We start from the raw sequence: 17,659 nt of genomic DNA on the forward strand, positions 1-17,659 counted from the left end.
ACTACCCCTGTTCTTAGTTTGTGTTTGTCATTATAAGGCCCCAGGGCCCCTCAAAAAGAGGGGCCACAAGGGCGCGCAAAATGGCCATCCACGGTCCCTGGATGGCCATTCTGCGTGCCCCTCTTTTTGAGGGGCCCTGGGGCCTTATAATGACAAATAGGGGCTTTTTTTAATGCATGTCCATGAGGTCTAGTGTTTGATGTAATCAGAGCACCCCCCCCCCCCCCCCCCCCCTCCCCCCTCCCTTCTCTGTGTTCAAAGGTCCGGAACATTGACTATGTAAAACTTTCTTATATCATGTGCGTTCACCAGAATGGATTAAAAGTACCCCTTATAGGACTTATCTACACATTTTTCTATAACTTTACAAGAATATAAAATCCCTTCTGTTGAACACATGTGTTATGTTACATATAATTTAGTGAACTCCTCAGTCAAAGGCCTCAAAAATCATGTGCACTAAACATTCAGCACTAGAAATCGACCAAACAAGGATCCAATTTTTACTTCCTTGTGTCCACCTTGAGTTCTTGGGAATGTTTTGGTTAAGCCATTTCTTTGGTATTTGAAACCACATGTGACCCCTATTGTTATAGTATCCAACGAAAGGTTTCTTGATTAGCGGTTTACATAGGCTCGAGTGCTACATATCTTCTATGTTAACAATGCATGTATCTATAATTTATGTTCACACTTTCTCTATCTAAATGAGCTACATAGTAAAAATAAAATCTGCAATTTAACAGTTAAGTTCACAAGGTAATAGCTATTGGTATCATCTTTAGCAATACCAAAGACATTACTACCAATAGCTCATGAATAGGGATATTTAAGAAGATTTGATACCAAAAACTTGTCAACACTACTCAAAAAGGTGGAAACTCAAAGGCTTTACAATATATGTATGATGAAACACGAATCAATAATAAGTCACCCCTATACATCGACACTTCCGTCTCAAGTTGTCATTTATCTAAATCAAGCTTGGCATAGGCATAGTATGGAAACAATAACATGTTGGAAAGCAAGAATTTAGCTTTCTCAACTTGTGAAACGTTGCTAATGATATATGTTAAACATCCCCAAATGAGGACATCTTGACAAAGGTTATGATCCACTTTAATAAGAATAACCATTAATGATTAAACTGAAATCAAAATATTTCTTGAATCTCTTCGTGGTGAAGTGATTAAGACTTGAGACTTGAAACGTCTTACAGACTTGAGACTTGAGACTTGAAACGTCTTACAGACAAACCAAAATATCCATAAAGATCAACAATATTTCTCAAATCAATATGAAACTCCAGTAGTCTAAATTAAATACTCTCACTCCATGCGACACCATTGAACAAAAAAACATATTTATTTTGCATTTATAGAGGAATCCAACCTCATGAAAGTAATTACAAACGGAGACAATGTTGTTGTTCCTAGGCGTCTCCTACAAGTATTTGTCTTCCTCATCTAGAGATTCATATACACTTGAGTATTTGTGTGTCTATGACACTAGGGAAGATAGTAGTACTATATGGATGGCTTTTCTAAGAGCTCCTAAAGAGTACCTATTGGTTCAAGATTCTACAAAAATTCTACTATTCTTATCAAAATCCTTTCACATGGTAGTGAAAGGTTCCTCTCGGAACAAAAATATAGTGATTTTCATCTCTGCACATGGTTGCTTGCTCATGTCCTCTGAAAAAAAGTTGACTTTGTAAGTAAACAATAGATTATATGAGCACAAAGTTATAAAGTGCAAAACGATATAATTCTAATAATCTAATGACAACTATACAAAGAATAAATTATAAGAAAAATCTTTCATGACTCTCCATAGATAGCACAACTTACTTGCATTGTGAGACTTAATCACATGCTACACAACTATAGATAGCGCACCAAAGCCATTAACAAAATAGCACCACCTAGTGTTAAGAGGTGTGAAGCCTAAACATTGAAAGCCATAAAGAGGTTTTTTCTCTCCAGCATGATAAACTTAAACATGGAGATGATGTTAAGCTCTGAATGTAAGCTACAAGGGTAGTTTTCTTACCATTCTATCTTTATGTTGGAGATGAACCCTTGCAATGCCCACACACTATTCACACCTGCTATTGTTGTGGTATGCAAGCTCATACTTTTTCCACCTTCGGGAGTAGAGGTTTCCATGTAGTGTGAGTGAATGAAAGTAGAAGGAGTAGAATCTTGTTTCATGCTGTAATGGAGGTGAGAGAAGGGAGAGGAGCTAGCTTGCTTATGAAACTATGTGGTGGGCAAGTGGAAGAGATGGGGGAGGAGTTTCCTTGATGCTACAATGGAGGTGGGAGAAAGCTAGCAGATAGATAATGTTGGAGCAATGGAGAGCTTGGAAAAGGGTTTGTAGAGAGAGAAAATAACTTTTTAGCTATAGAATAGGTTTGAAAAAACTTTGGAGGGTGGAAAATAATGTTTGGAGGGTTTGTAGAGAGAGAAAATCACTTTTTAGCTATAGAATAGGTTTGGAAAAACTTTGGAGGGTGGAAAATAATGTTTTGATTTTTTTTTGAAAAAATTCCATTTTTTGGATTTTTTAGTGCATGTTTTTGACATTTGGAGGTCAAAAATAAAATTTTGACCATGAAATAGGTTTGGGAACCTTTTAAGGAGGGAAAACTTGAAATTTGATTTTTTTAGTGTATTTTAAATCCGGGCCAAAAAGTGGGGGAAAGGAGGTCAAAGTGGTCCCCCCCCCCCCCTTCCCTAGTCACCTCGCTTACCTTCTCACTAGGTAAGAGGCCATTAAGAGGTGTAAGTCTACCTTGTCCCCCTATTTTTTTGAGGGTATAGAGTGTGGCCACCACCTTCTTCCTATTGGCTGGCCTCTAATTAACCTTAATTCCAAAGGACCCCTAGACGGTTCATATTTTTCCTAATGTGGCCCTCTCTTGCAGATCGACCGCCTTGATGGTACCTCCTAGTGTAGTTGGTTACTGGCCGTGGCGGCTCCTTTCCATGCCTTTACGAGCCCCTCTCTGTACTTTCCCCAATGCATGGCACCACTTGGCCTCCTTTCCCATGCATCACTTGATGCTAACCATGCCTCCTGCCCCCTCTTGGCATACCCACCAACTGGTCTTGTTTCCTAGCAATCTTACCTCATGCAGTGCCACATCTCCCTGACATGCAACTCGGTCCCTAGTTTCATCTCCAAGCTTGGCCACTCACCTCGCATGGCCCCAACACCTGTTGATAGTGCCACCCCATGCTTTCTCCAATTGGCTCTCCTCACTTAGTTTAGCATATTGGCCAGCTTTCAAAAAAGGTTTTTTTTTGGTTCACCTTTTGCGACTTGCGTCACTCTCCCATGCTAAGGTTTGAATGCAATCGTGTTGAGCTTTCTCTTCTAGAGAGAATCTTGCCAAAAACAACAAAATATGATCCCACGACCTTTGAGCCACTCTCTCCTCCGAGATCTAATCAAGGAACAGATAAACACCTTCCCTCCAGCACATGACAAGCTTTAAATTAGCCAACCTTGACACCCAGTTTGTCATATGCACTAGTAGAAGCATCATCCTTTTCGAGGCCAAAAAAACATTGTAGACCTTCAAAATGCCACGTCTCGCATACACACCCAATGGTACTTGTCACAATTGGGATTTAGCACATGAACAAGCATTCTTCTACCACACTATCTGCTGCCATACACCTATTGCTGACACGATCATGGGTTGACACAAACCGGTTGCACCATCATTGCTCAACCCACTAGTTGAACATTTATGTTCAACCAAGCAAAGTATTTATTGTCTAGAAAATTGTAAACCTCTTAACACTAAGCAAAGATGAAATAAAACCATATGTACAAAGTATTATTGATGTCTTTTTGTTGTTTTTGACGTCAACCCTCAAGTGGGATGCCCAACCCCTTCAACAAGAATCTAACATAAATCCGTTGTTAGAGTCCTTTCGAAATATACTTTGAGACGAACCCCATTCACTCTATGTCAAAGAGGCTTTACCATTGGGTCTCTCTAACTCTGATAAGTACCATTAGGAAAGCTTTGAAAATCCTGTATGGTCCAGTCCACTTTTTCTTGAATTTATTTTGGAATGTGAAATCAAGGTAGCTCTCATAAGTCATGACTAAATCACCTTCATGCATCTCCTTCTTTGGCAATTTTTGATTGAGCTTTGCCATGCGTTTTTCCCTTTGTTGCACATAGAAATTTGTTGCAGCCTCTCGATCGATCTTTAAAGTCTCCAAATGTGTGATCTTGTCCTACAAAACATCTGTTTGATTCACATTAGCTTTCCATAAACCTTTTAATGCACCTAGATGGATGTGTACAGGTAACACTACTTCCTTGCCAAACACCAACTCATAAGGAGTGAATTTGGTGGCCACTCTGTAAGAAGTTTTGTAGTCCCACAAGCATTTATCAAGATTCACCTCCCAGTTTTCCTGCTGCTTATATATATATATACTTGGGGAGCATTTTAATGATTTGACCATTTGCACTTTCTACCAAACCATTACACTATGGGTGATAGGGAGATGAGAATCTGTGTTGAATCCCCATCTTCTCTACCAATGCACACACTAGTTTACTAAGAAATCCCTATCCTATATTTGATATCAAAACCCATGGCACTCCAAACTAATAGTAGAAATAATCAAAGACAAATTGAGCAACCATAAGAGCATTTACCTCCTTGACCGGTTTGGCTTCTACCCATCTGGTGAGGTAGTCAATAGCTACCGAAATGTACTTTTTTCCACTTGTAGACTTGGAAAGCGGTCCAATAGCATCCAATCTCCATTTTTTGAATGCATTTTGGGCCAATATAGTCCCTTATGATTCTACTACAGAATGCCGCTATCCCATAACTTGACACTCATGACATGTCTTACACCAGTAATGAACATCTCGTACAAGAGATGGTCACCAAAAACCTGCTCTCAGAATATGAAAGAGTACCTGGTCTTTACCTTGATTCTCTCTTTCTTCATGACATTGTGTCAAAGCCATGCCAATTTCATCCTTATAAAGAACCCTCCTCAATACTCCATCATGGCCGTATACCATAAGGTCTTCACCTACTAAGGTGAACCTACTAGACTTTTAAGCAACTCTTTTCCTTTGTAGCTTGGACATGCCTGTAGGAATTTGACCTGTGCCCAAGAAATTATCAACATCTTTTAGTGTTTCCTAACGTGCGTAGATGGTAGGCATTACATATAAACATGTTACATGCATTTGTACTTAGCTACTGGCCAACTGGTCAGCTTCTTGATTTTGCTCTCTCCTGATATGCGTGAATTGCACCACTTCAAAAAACTTTAACAACTTTTTAATAGGAAAAAACCAATGCTTGAGAGAGTCCCTCTTCACCTACCATTGCCCTAAGAGTTTTTTGATTACCAAAATAGCATCTCCCTTCACTGTGAGCATGGATATCTCAAACTTGATACAATGCTTAAGACCCAAGTGTAGAGCCAAGTATTCCGCCTCGTTGTTTGTATGCACATTCTCCAAATCATAAGCCTTTGAAAAAATAGTGTTACCTTGGGATCATGTACAACGACTCCGCCTTCCGCTTTTTGTACAACCTTCCTGTAAAGAAACATTAGAACACATAAATAAAGCTTCTTTTCGATCAGGTTCATTGTTTGCATCTTCTTGAACCACCCTTGGATACAATGGAAAATCTGCACCTTTATTTACCAACACATCTGCGAGATGAGACCTGCAAGTGTGATCAATTTTAAATTCAAAGTTGAACTCTTGTAATTCTACACCCACTTCATAATTCATCTCCCTGGTCGTAGGTGAAGCACCACTTCAAGTAATAAATTGTTAGAGGTAAGCCCATAAAACTTGCAAACAATTAAATGCACTTTGAGCTTCCTACAGCCAAACACTAATGTCATCACCCACTGTTCAGCCTCTGTGTAAGACATCTCCCCTGTACTGATGACCTGACTTTCAAAGTAGACGGGTTTGTAGCATCACCCACTTTCTGTAATAGGATTGCACCAATTGCAAGTGTATCCACCGTCATAGCGATCTCGGTCGTTGGATCACGCAGTGAACTGGGGGTGAACTAGGGAGTGAACTAGGGGTGAACTAGGGAGTGAACTAGGGGCAAAAATGGTGCCCCAAGTTCACCCCTAGTTCACCTGCCTCGTGGGGTGTGGATCGAACCTAGGACGTCTCGGTTGCCACCCGAATGCCCTACCACCACGCTAGCGCGCGTTGCTGTCCATGTTGGCATGGCACATGATCATACCCCAGTTTAGGCGCCCCTAGTTCACCCTTAGTTCACCCACCCCTAACTTATTCGCCCCTTGTTCACCGTTAGTTCACCCCCAGTTCACCCACCGCTATTTCACTTCGTGATCCGACGGCGGAGATTAAAGCCGCCTCGCGCCCCAAAATTTGGGCCCTAGATCCCCTCTGACCCACAGCCGTGCCATATAGTGACGAGGCCCTCATCACTATATGGCATGGCTCTGGCCAGGGGGGAATCTAGGGCCCAAACTTGGGGGCACGACAGAGCCGTGCCATATAGTGACGAGGTATTCCTCCCACCCTTCTTTCTCTCTCTCTCTCTCTCTCTCTCTCTCTCTCTCTCTCTCTCTCTCTTTGCCCATCTCCTCCCCTGGACCTCGCCCACTGTCTTCATTCCCGATCCTGAATGCATGAAGACCTCCCCTTTGCCCCTCAATCTTCAACAGCAGCATCGTCCCTTCTAGCCCTCATCGCTTCAGCCCACGCACACACACACACACACACACACACACACACACACACACACACACACACACACACACAGAGAGAGAGAGAGAGAGAGAGAGAGAGAGAGAGAGAGAGAGAGAGAGAGAGACGCCACTTGCATCCGAACAAAAAAACTGTTGCTTTTGACGTTTTACCCTCATGCAGACTGCAGTCCAACTTGCATTCGAACAAAAAAACTGCTGCTTTTGACATTTACCCTCATGCAGACTGCAGTCCAAAGTTCGTACCTTTACTTTCATTCCATGCCTTTGTTGGCATCTTGCTTAATTCTCTCTAATGAGCTATTTTCCAAAATGTGTGATACATACTCCTAGCATACTTTTTACCTTTGAGTATCGACTGGAGAAACTTGAGCTTGCATACCTTTTTCTGAAATAGATTTATCGATAGTAACCCCAAAGAGATTAGCATCAATGTGGATGAGGTCATCACCACTCTCTTCCCCTTCTGTATCTGTGTAGCCTTCATCATAGGTTGACTCCATCTTGTATTTGTAGCTTGTCATTGAATCATCTCCCCAATCCTTCGCCATGGGAAGGGCGCAACTATCCCTTGTTCGTAAATCAAGCATTATGCGTCTATCATTCTATTTATCAAACAAAGTAAATACCCCTTTTCCCCAATCCTGCTTGGCCCCAATTGCAAGAAGCTATGGTCTACCCAATATGATAGGGTAGGCATTGTCGGTAGCTTTCATAACAAAGAAATCAATAAAGCATTCAACCCCCATAACTTTTACCTTCACATCGTGTGCTATGCCCAAACAGCTTGCTTTGGTATGATTGGCCATCATCATTTGTACATTAGACCTTACCATTGCCCCTCCATCGATATATGCATGTACCTGCATCTTCTTCTCAATAAGAGCGTCAACAAGCGGAAGCACATCCGCTGGACTCCCAACCCTCAATGCTAGGTTCTCCACTATATGCACTCTTGCTTTTGTTCATGGGAGCCTAGTACTAGCACTAGTAGACCACTGCATTGCAACTCAGGATTTTAAGCAAGCAACTTACAAAAAGTAATATTAGCCTTCTGGCTTTTGACATCGCTCACCAAGTCATATTCCGGATAATCCCTTCCAAGATGGTAGTCGAATTGCTTGATTTTGCACCTTCTTCTTCTTTTGCTTGTCTCTACTCGCTCTCTACCTTCATCAACCTTCCATTTTCCTTTGCGAGCGCTCTGTCTCCGTCTCTCTTCCTTCACGTGACCTCTTGTTGGACAAAACATCTACCACCTGCTCATCTAATCCAATTATGTTAACACGATGAACTTCTTCAGTACCTTGAGGAGCAGGAGGCACAAGATTGTCACTCGGTTGCTCCCTTTACTCATTGAGTTTCCCTTGCCCTCTCCCTCTTTTGAATAGTGGATACATACCTCCCCTTTCTTGTGGTGGATGTGGGTAATTCAGGGCATAATGCCCTTCTTCGCTGCAATTATAGCAACAACCAGGTAATTGTCTAGCTCTTCCCCTTCCCATTCTCTGTTGCCCTCTGTCCATTACACTCAAACAAAAATCTTGCATTTGTTCTGATAAGTCTTGAATAGTATGTACCCAGTGTTGAGGAATAGCTGCTACTCCTTGATTTGCTTGATCCTCTACATGAACCTCGTCTTGAGGGCTTGGTGGCTTCTTGTAACCCATCATACCTTGCTCGCTATTCTTCTTGATCTTCGTGTTTTTTGCTCGCGCAATTGCTATAACATCGTTGTTGTTCTTAGGGCTTTTGAAATCCACCTTTTCTCATACCTTAGAATGTAGGCACGCCATAAATTTGTCCATCTTGAAATAGTCAACTTTGGCCAATTGCATTGTTGTCGCTAATTCTATCCAACATTCTTCAAACAGATTGAGAAAAACATTAAACTCTTCACTTACATCTTGCCTGAGAGCCTTCAGCTTCACATCCATGTCCATAGGCGACACTTCCTTTTAAAAAATTTGTAAGAAGCTGGCCCGTAGAGCCGGTCATGCTTGTCACAGCTCACCTTCTAGTGCATTGAACCATGCTTTTGCCTTGCCACGTAGCACCAATGGGATGGTTTCCATCTTGCTATCTTCATTAGGCACATTCGTAGCAATAGCATGTATAGTTTAAAATCACCAATCCAATCCACCGGATCCTCCTCGCTTGTAAAAATTGGCCTGCAACTCCGAGCATCCATGTTTTCCTTCTGTTGATCTTTGCACTACCTTCTTCAAATTGATCAGTAGCTCCTTAGTAGGGGCACCATTGATGAAAAGGGGAAAGAGGAAACTCACACAACAAGCTGAATACTTCCCTCCCTATAGCCAAGTGAATGTCCAACACCCCAAACCACACAGACTCACACGCACTATAGCACAATCTGTAGCTCACTCCCGGGCATCACAGATTACACACATTCACAACCCATGAATTTTCCTTTCATACACCTAAACACCAATCCTCAACCCCACATACAATTCTACCCTAAACATATGTTCACTCATACCTACCATATCTCTCTTATCCTCTCACACAATCTCTCTCTCTCTTTCTTGGCACGCACACACATGCAACTTGGGAGTAACACGTGCACACAACCAAGCAAAGGCACAAGATGTCATCAAGCCGAGATAGAGAAGATAACAAAGAATAAAATAAACCTTTACGCTATGACCCACTTCAATTCAATTCAGCAGTATGAGAGCAATGTACAATGATAATCTTGATGGCCTTCTTTCCCTTCAGCAGATATCGTCCTCAAACACACCATGGATAGTCCTCCCTTTCTCATGAGCTTGCACATGGTGGCCTTATTTTGCCTTCAGTGGATTTTCTTTGCTTCATGGACCCCTTTATTATTGTCGGTGATCCTTTTCAAGCCTTCATACCTCCACCTTTCAGCTCTTTGAATAGCCTTGTTGGTTGCATTCCTTAATTGATGGTGCTATCAGCCTTCCAAATTTTTGCAACAATGCCTTTGGAGCTCTTGAAAACTTGACAATTGCTGCCTTTTTGTATTCCTCTATTCATAGTAACCTTCCCTTGCAATTGGTTGCTCCCTCTTATGCGCTATATATAGCCCACCACTTCCTCTTCATTTACTTGGTGACACCTTACCTTGCACTAGCTTGCACATGGTGCACCTTAGCCTCCTCCCATCACCTCATTGCCTCTCCTCAACTTTACTGGCAGCCGTCTCTTGTAGATCAACCGCCTTGATGGCGCCTCCTAGTGTAGTTCGTTACCGGCCATGGAGGCTCCTTTCCATGCCTTTACAAGCCCCTCTCTATACTTTCCCCAATGCATGGCACCACTTGGCCTCCTTTCCCATGCAGCGCTTGATGCTATCCATGCCTCCTGCCCCCTCTTAGCATGCTTGCAAACTGGTCTTATTTCCTGGCGATTTTACCTCATGGAGTGCCACATCTCCCCGGCATGCAGCTCGTCCCTAGCTTCATCTCCAAGCTTGGCCACTCATTTGGCATGACCCCAACACCTGTTGCGCCACCCCATGCTTTCTCCAATCATCTTTTCTCGCTTAGTTTAGCATGGCGGCACACTTTTTAAAAAGTTTTTTTACTTCATTACAAATAATCAGATTACTCTCAGAACCTTAAACATTGTGCTATTACTTTTCTAAAGCTTCGTACTTATTCTTTGCAAGGGACATTGAAGAAATCAGCTACCGCTTGCCTCTTCTCAGTCCGAAACCCCACAACAGCACAATCTAGCACCAGGTACATAGTTGTTTCAAACGCTTGAACTATCCGTTGCTTAGTCGTGACTAGTAACTAATACCACAAGGTTCTGATCGCATTGAACCATTAAGATTGAGTCCAACTGAAGCCTTCAATGGACCATCACCAAAAGCGTAGGATACACCTCAGCAGATCGAAAGCGAGACATCGCACTTCAATCAAGAAGAAGGCTATATTTCTACCATTCTCACAATCATGGATTGATATCGTTGATTTAGTACACCGATGGAGTTCACAAATAGCAACGACATTCAGACCTTTAAGCATATTCTTTGTTTGTGGTGTAGTTTTCATCCAAAGAAGAGCCTCTTTTCATTGTACTCAAGCTCTAGATGAGACATCAGTTGCAATGTTTGCTAGCAGTCTACCGGTATGCAGCTTAGAGGCTACACAAATAGAAACACAATGGGTGCAGTGCTCCGCTTATGAGAACTCAAGTGCACGTCGCAGATATTGTGTCTTGTTACTTCCTGACTACACAAGAAGAATATTGAATGGAAATCAGCTTCACATACAGCTACTGAGTGTCATCGACATATCTATCAATGCCATCTCAACAGTGACAACAATTGCACGTGCTACACTAGACAGACGTTCAATATTAGATAACCATCTGCTATCATGGAGTAAAGAGCATAGAATAACCTTCACAGAGCAAGACCTAGCTACATCACAAGTGGCAGACATACTTGCATTCAATCTTGAAAACAACTTCGTACTACAGAAGTACATGTCGATTGCTGAATGACCGAATAAGAAGCTTGGCCTCTGCATACTAAGTCAAGATAGTGTGAGCAAGATCATTCAGCACCAGCAAGACAATGCACCGTTTGCACTGATGACGCAGCTTGACACGAGTTTGATGTTTGGCATCATCGAAAACATCATTGAACCAGCCAGGAGAAGAGCATTCACCGCTAGCGATACTTACAAATTTGCTTCTCTGTAGCTCCGTGGCCGTCAACAATTGCTTGAGAGAACAGTTACTTTCAAGCCCAACGGCATGCGTGCCGCATCAAGCTCCATGAACGACATCACAATAGAGACAGCAGCATTTCCATTCCTGTTCCCTTTCTAGAAAGTCCAATATGATGGTAAAATCAACTTCAATATATATGTAAAGATACGTGCATCGACTCTATTCTCCATTTACACCCTGTACAAGCCACACCTGCTCATAATGTACCAACTAAAGCAAGCTCTTATGTTGGCTACCAATACACACACGAGCTTGTTGCAAAGGGACATTGACAACTACAAGAAGGCCAATCGTACAACAACTGACGAGGATACTGTGAGACATGTGCTTCGGTACAGCACCCGTTCCAGCATGCCAGGCTCCTGCTCGTGGCACCGCAAGAACCTAAAGGACTTGATAGCAATGGTGGACGAATGGGGAATGCCTAATTTCTTCTTGACTTTCACTGCCGATGAGGTCACAGACACAAGATGGCATGAGATTGACACGATCGAGCTAATTGCACGTCATTTGAACGCCTCCTTCACTTCGACAGACTGCCCAGTCAAATGCGCCCTCACCTTCCACACTAAATTCCAAATGCTTATGTCCAAATATATACTTGTGAAAGGTGTGTTGGGCCGTGTGCAACACCACTTGGTTAGATAGGAGGTCCAAAATAGAGGATCATTGCATGCTCATGTAATATTGTGGATGCATGAAGAAGACAAAGAGCAACTATCTGCTGAGATAACTGCAGACATCCCACCAGAAACTAGCACTGTGGTATTGGTAGAAGTGAGCCACCTCAGACAACTCGTGCTCAAGAAACAACTTCACCAGTGTCGTACAAGTTGTAACCACGGTCAAAGAGATGGAGTATGTAAACATGGGTTTCCATTTCATGCGCAGCCAAATCCAAACCGAGTCTTCGACGAACAAAATCATAGATGGCAATACTTCAGGCCCCGGGATGAAGACAGAAATGTCGTACAGTACCAGCCTACACTGCTCTCGCTATGGGGTGCAAATATTACTATACAGCGGGTCACCAATTCATCATTGTCCTACTACCTTGAAGTATGCACTCAAAACTGAACCAACGGGCCATCTCAACATCTGCACAGAAGATGGCCTTCACACTGTGAAATTGAAGCTGATCTCAACCTCTTTACTGTCGAAGCCTATCTCAGCAGCAGAAGTGGCATTAAATTGTTTGCAAATTCCAATCATTTCAAAGAGCGACACCGTCCAATACGTCGACTCATCACCCCCGGCCCTACGACAACGAATCATTTCTCACAACAATGATGTCGTGCTGCACCCTGCCGATCTGTATTGCACACGGCCACAAACTCTGGATAATATTACGTTCTACGACTTCCACAAGAATTCCATAGTGACGAAGGGGAAACAAAGGAAAAACAGTATTTCAGAGGCGAACACCTACGGCCAGTCGCTAGAGCGGCAACACCGACTGGTCCATTTCACAGACTTCCACCCAGGGCATCATCCGGAGGCTTTTGTAAAAAATCTTCCTGGACACATGAACATTTATCTGGATTCTTTGAGTTAAATGAAAAGGAGTCAATTGAGGGCCATTTTGATCATCCATTCAAGTCAACCATGCAGCTCCCAAGAAGGCACAGCTGACTTATCCTCTAATTTTGCTAGAATTTCAGCAGCATAACAGCATAAATGGCTCAAAAGACCAAAACACCAGCCATCACAACTTGGAAAAATTTTGGTACAGTTTCCCTAGAAGTAGAGCAGTAAGAACCCAAAATATTGACTATATATGTATCCATAAACTGCCAACAATAGAACCTGAGCATCAAGTAGGAATCACTAGTACATAGCCTATGGTGAGGTCACAAAAAGAGTGCTCTAGCCACCTGTATCACCGAAAGGATCTCACATTTGAGAATCCCACAGCTCAATAAAACCTCACGCTATCGACCGTCTCACGAAGGCTTATACAAATCTCGTATTTTCAAGTCTCATAATTTACTATCTTCCAAACCAAGTCTCAGAAATGGTTGAGACTGCCGAATAAAACCAAGTATGGCTCCACAAAGGCGTACAATGGCAATTTCCACAAGTAACGTACAATATCAACAGACAATGCGCTCAAACAGGCGCCGAATGATGCATACCCACGGAAACTGCAAGTGACTTCCACTGTTAGTGTATCACTCTACTCCGGATAACTGTACTTGTGTGAATCACCTGTACCTGTACCTGTCCCTATAACCTGTAACCTGTAATCCCGAATCTCGAAGCTTCAAGATCAAAGCAGAAGGTACTCGAAGAAGATCCTCCGTGGGGGCGCCAAAAGAATTTGAGCAGAATGGAATACCACACAACGCCTCTATAATGACCCAACACACACTCTTGGGATGATAAACACACACACTATGGGGCACCACTCGGCTTACACAACCCACCTGGCCGAGACAGCAAACACACCAATCGAGTAACAAGAGAGAGACTATCCATTTTCCCACTCCACACAAAGAGACACACACACCCACACACCCAAAAAACTTAGCTCAAAGAGGAGAATCTTTGATATTTAGATACAATTGAGCTTGGGCCAGCACCAATGGGGCAAATAACTCACACAATATGGGTAAAATATGCCAGATACAATCACAAATTGGAGCAGAAGCTTCGCTCATAAGAGAAACTTACATAGCCAAAGCAACAAAAAAACAGTGAGAAATTTGGCAAAATGGACAGCACCATCATGTTTGGAATGGCCCAAAACCCCAATCTACAATGTCAAAGTGCTCAAATCCGACCTCCGATGAGTAGTTTATGCCCAAAACAGGCTCCAAAAACAACAAAAACACAGTTGCAGATATTTCTCCTCTTCTCTCCATGTTTTTTCTGGTCTTATCTCAGTTTTTTCAGTTCCCACACTTAGATTTATTACTTGGGAATCCTTGGACTTTTAGTTGACCTCAAACGGACTCTGAACAGGCCAAAAAGTGGCCTCGCAGTGCATAGTTGTCACCCTGCTGCATCCATCCGCACACCTGACACTCAAATTTTTTCAATAATGCATCCCACAATCATGTGAAGTGGACCTCAAATACAATTTTCATGATGACCTTTTTGCATAATTATCACAAGGAAACACCCACATTGTGTCCATACTTATCCACGTGCAAATATTTACCCCATTCGACCTCCTGACCTCATTCGACATCCCTTGCATTGGTCCCCTCATAGGTGCTTTTTGCATGTTATTCATCATGTCATTCATGCTTTTGAGCATGTCTTTTATGACTGAAAGTGGTGTTGCAGCAACTGTTCCCACTTGAGCTAGTTTAGTGGATGTTGTTTTCTCACTTTGGTTATCCTTAGGACATCTTCTTCGTTGAAAATATCACAATTGTCTCCTAAGTCAATAGCATCTGACACTCACTCTATTAGGTTTGTATGCTTCTTGCTATACAGTACAACATGAATTTCTTTGTTTAGCAGTCCCTCTAGAAACAATGATACTAGTCGTTCTTTTGCAGGTATCTCTAGCCCTGTGCATCTGGCAATGTATTGTTTCATTTGAGTTGCACAATCCCTAACAGACTCACCATGTTTCTGTTTAAAGCTGTAGATTTGAGCTACCATATTGTGTTTGATCCACGTTTTGGAACAAGCAGCTACAAATCCTTGAGCTAATGTGTTCAAGTTCATGATTGACCTTGGTGGAATGTTTTGGAACCATGTCAATGCTTTTCCTTCTAATGTCATTCCAAACCCCTCAAATTGAGTATGGAAATCCAATATATGCTCTGCTCTTAGCACTTGCTTAAAGCTTGCTAAGTGGTTATATGGATCCCCTGATCCACTATATTTTTTGACCCATTTTTAAAAATGAGCTGGTTTGACGCGTCTATTTGGTTCAACTCCCGGTCTCCTGGCAGTTGCTCACGTTCCAAGTCCTCCAAATTAGTCTGTTGGAAATAGTGAATCATGTAGTCTGGGCTGGCCTTAGTGTCACCCGATTTTCTTTGTGGTGAGGTGGTTTCTTGCTTCTTAACATTACTCTTAGATGATGTCTCACGGTGTTCATCTCTTGGGATAGTTTCTGGTCCTTGGCCGAATATCTAATCCCTTATGAAACACCCTTGGCATTTGGTTTGTTCTACCTCCTCAAGAGTCATTATAACAAAGTTTTTGTTATAACAATCCCTAAACAGGTAGGTTGGTAGATTTTCTAATCCCTTATCCTTGATCTTGAAGATATAGATGATCTTCATGAGTGTTAGTTGTCCTGATTTGGCATGAAAAGTCCACAGAAGATCTTTTACATTTCTATCCTCCCAACAATAGACTCTGATTCTAAGATTATCAGTACTAAGCCGTTTCAAAGGCTTCAAATCAACTTGATCGTATCCATGAAATTCTAAAATTGGTGGTCCTTCTTTTGCGATCATATCTGAAATTATGGTATTTACTTCTAGCCCCCATTTTTCTATAACGTCAGGGTCTTAGACTTGTAAATACTGAGTTCCGTTTCTATCTATGTACGTTTTTCCTTGTTTGTTTGCGCTAATCTCTTCTTCGAACTCAACACCATGGTCATCAATGTGAATAGCATACTCTTAGTTAGGATCTAGGTAAACCTGAGCTCCTTGGCGAGTAGTGTTATAAAATAAGAGTATATGCTTATAGCGCATTGTCATTCCGGTTTCCGAGTGAGTCGAATAGCAAGACATTTCAGATGTTGAATCTGAAAAAGTGTCTAGGACTTCTTCAAGGATAGTGTGCAAGGAATTGCATTGATTCATGCTTCCTCCAGTGGATACTCTACTGGAGGTTTCTGCAAGTATGCTATGATTTCCTAGTACACGACCAGATCTAAGGTTCGTAAAGACATGTGAAGCCCTGGATAGAGTACTTACCTTTGGATTGACTTTTTGTCAATTTCTTCTGAAAAACTTGATTGTAACTTCTGTCAAGCTACTGATTCCTTTTTTGTAACCTGATTCCTCAAAGTGTCCTTGAGTTTACCCACTTGTTCATACAACTTTTAAGCATACTCTCCAATCGGATTGAGTGGTTTGGAGTCTTTTTGTGGTATTTTTAGCCATAGACCTAAAATTTTGTAACTTCAAATAACAAATCACAATGATTCTCTCGGAGAGAGAAATGTTCTGAAATCAACTTCGGATCCTACTTACCCTACTCCTAGGTTCTCATGCAATGGGGTTGTGGAAAGTGTCCACAAACACCCGTTTTCTTGTTTTTACGGTTTTTTGAGCATTGATCTTAAGACTTGTCTCGTCTATCAATCATTCTCAAAATGTTAGTTCTACAATCCTACAATCCTAAAGGCACTTGACAAGTACGATTACTTCCAAGCTACCTCTACACAGCAAAAGGTGACAATCTTAAGCTATGCGGTTTCTAAAAGAATGTTTCGACTCTAGGAGATCCTAGAGGAAGTAAAAGGATAACTCCACAAGACACTCGTGTTTTTTCCTAGTTTAGGTCTCTTTGATCCTTCACAGCGGCGCCAAATGTGGAACGTGTGTCTAACCTCACTATCCTATCTTATTGTAGTTTTAGCAAGAACCACGATTAAATTGTCAATCCATGGGACGAAGCTGACTCGACTAGTGCATACAGGCTACAAGAGGGTGTCAATCTCTTGGAAAACAACAGACAACTTGCATCTAACTCAAGCTACACTCAAGTGACTGAAATCACCAAAAGCCAATCGCTCATCGACAAACAAATCACATCCGTTACAGCATCAAATGACATCCAAACGTATCGAATATTCTAGGACATGTTTATAATAACTAAGCACACATACTTATGGTCTCAAATCCCACTTTAGGTCAAGTTCCAAAATCGCGATTATTAACAGTAGTGGATTTTTGACCTAGCCGGTTTTGACCCAGAATGCACCTAAATGCTTAGCAATGATGTCCCAATACCCCGCCTATGCTTAGTTTTTTATTTTGAAGTGTAAATTCCTACTTATGATGAAATTAGGACACGAGTCGGTGATGCCAAAAGCTACAAAATACTGTGATGTGTTCACGTCAAACGCGTAGAGCTCTTACCTGCTGCGATTGCAATGCAACAAAGGCGACTACAATGTGACAACCGAGAGGGAGTAGGAAGCGCAAGAAGGAGAGAAGTAAGCACCGTTAGCTCACACTGCGTA

The sequence above is a fragment of the Adiantum capillus-veneris genome, chromosome 7 (genome assembly GCF_014529385.1).
Source record: "Adiantum capillus-veneris isolate H3 chromosome 7, ASM1452938v2, whole genome shotgun sequence".
Lineage (NCBI taxonomy): Eukaryota > Viridiplantae > Streptophyta > Polypodiopsida > Polypodiales > Pteridaceae > Adiantum > Adiantum capillus-veneris.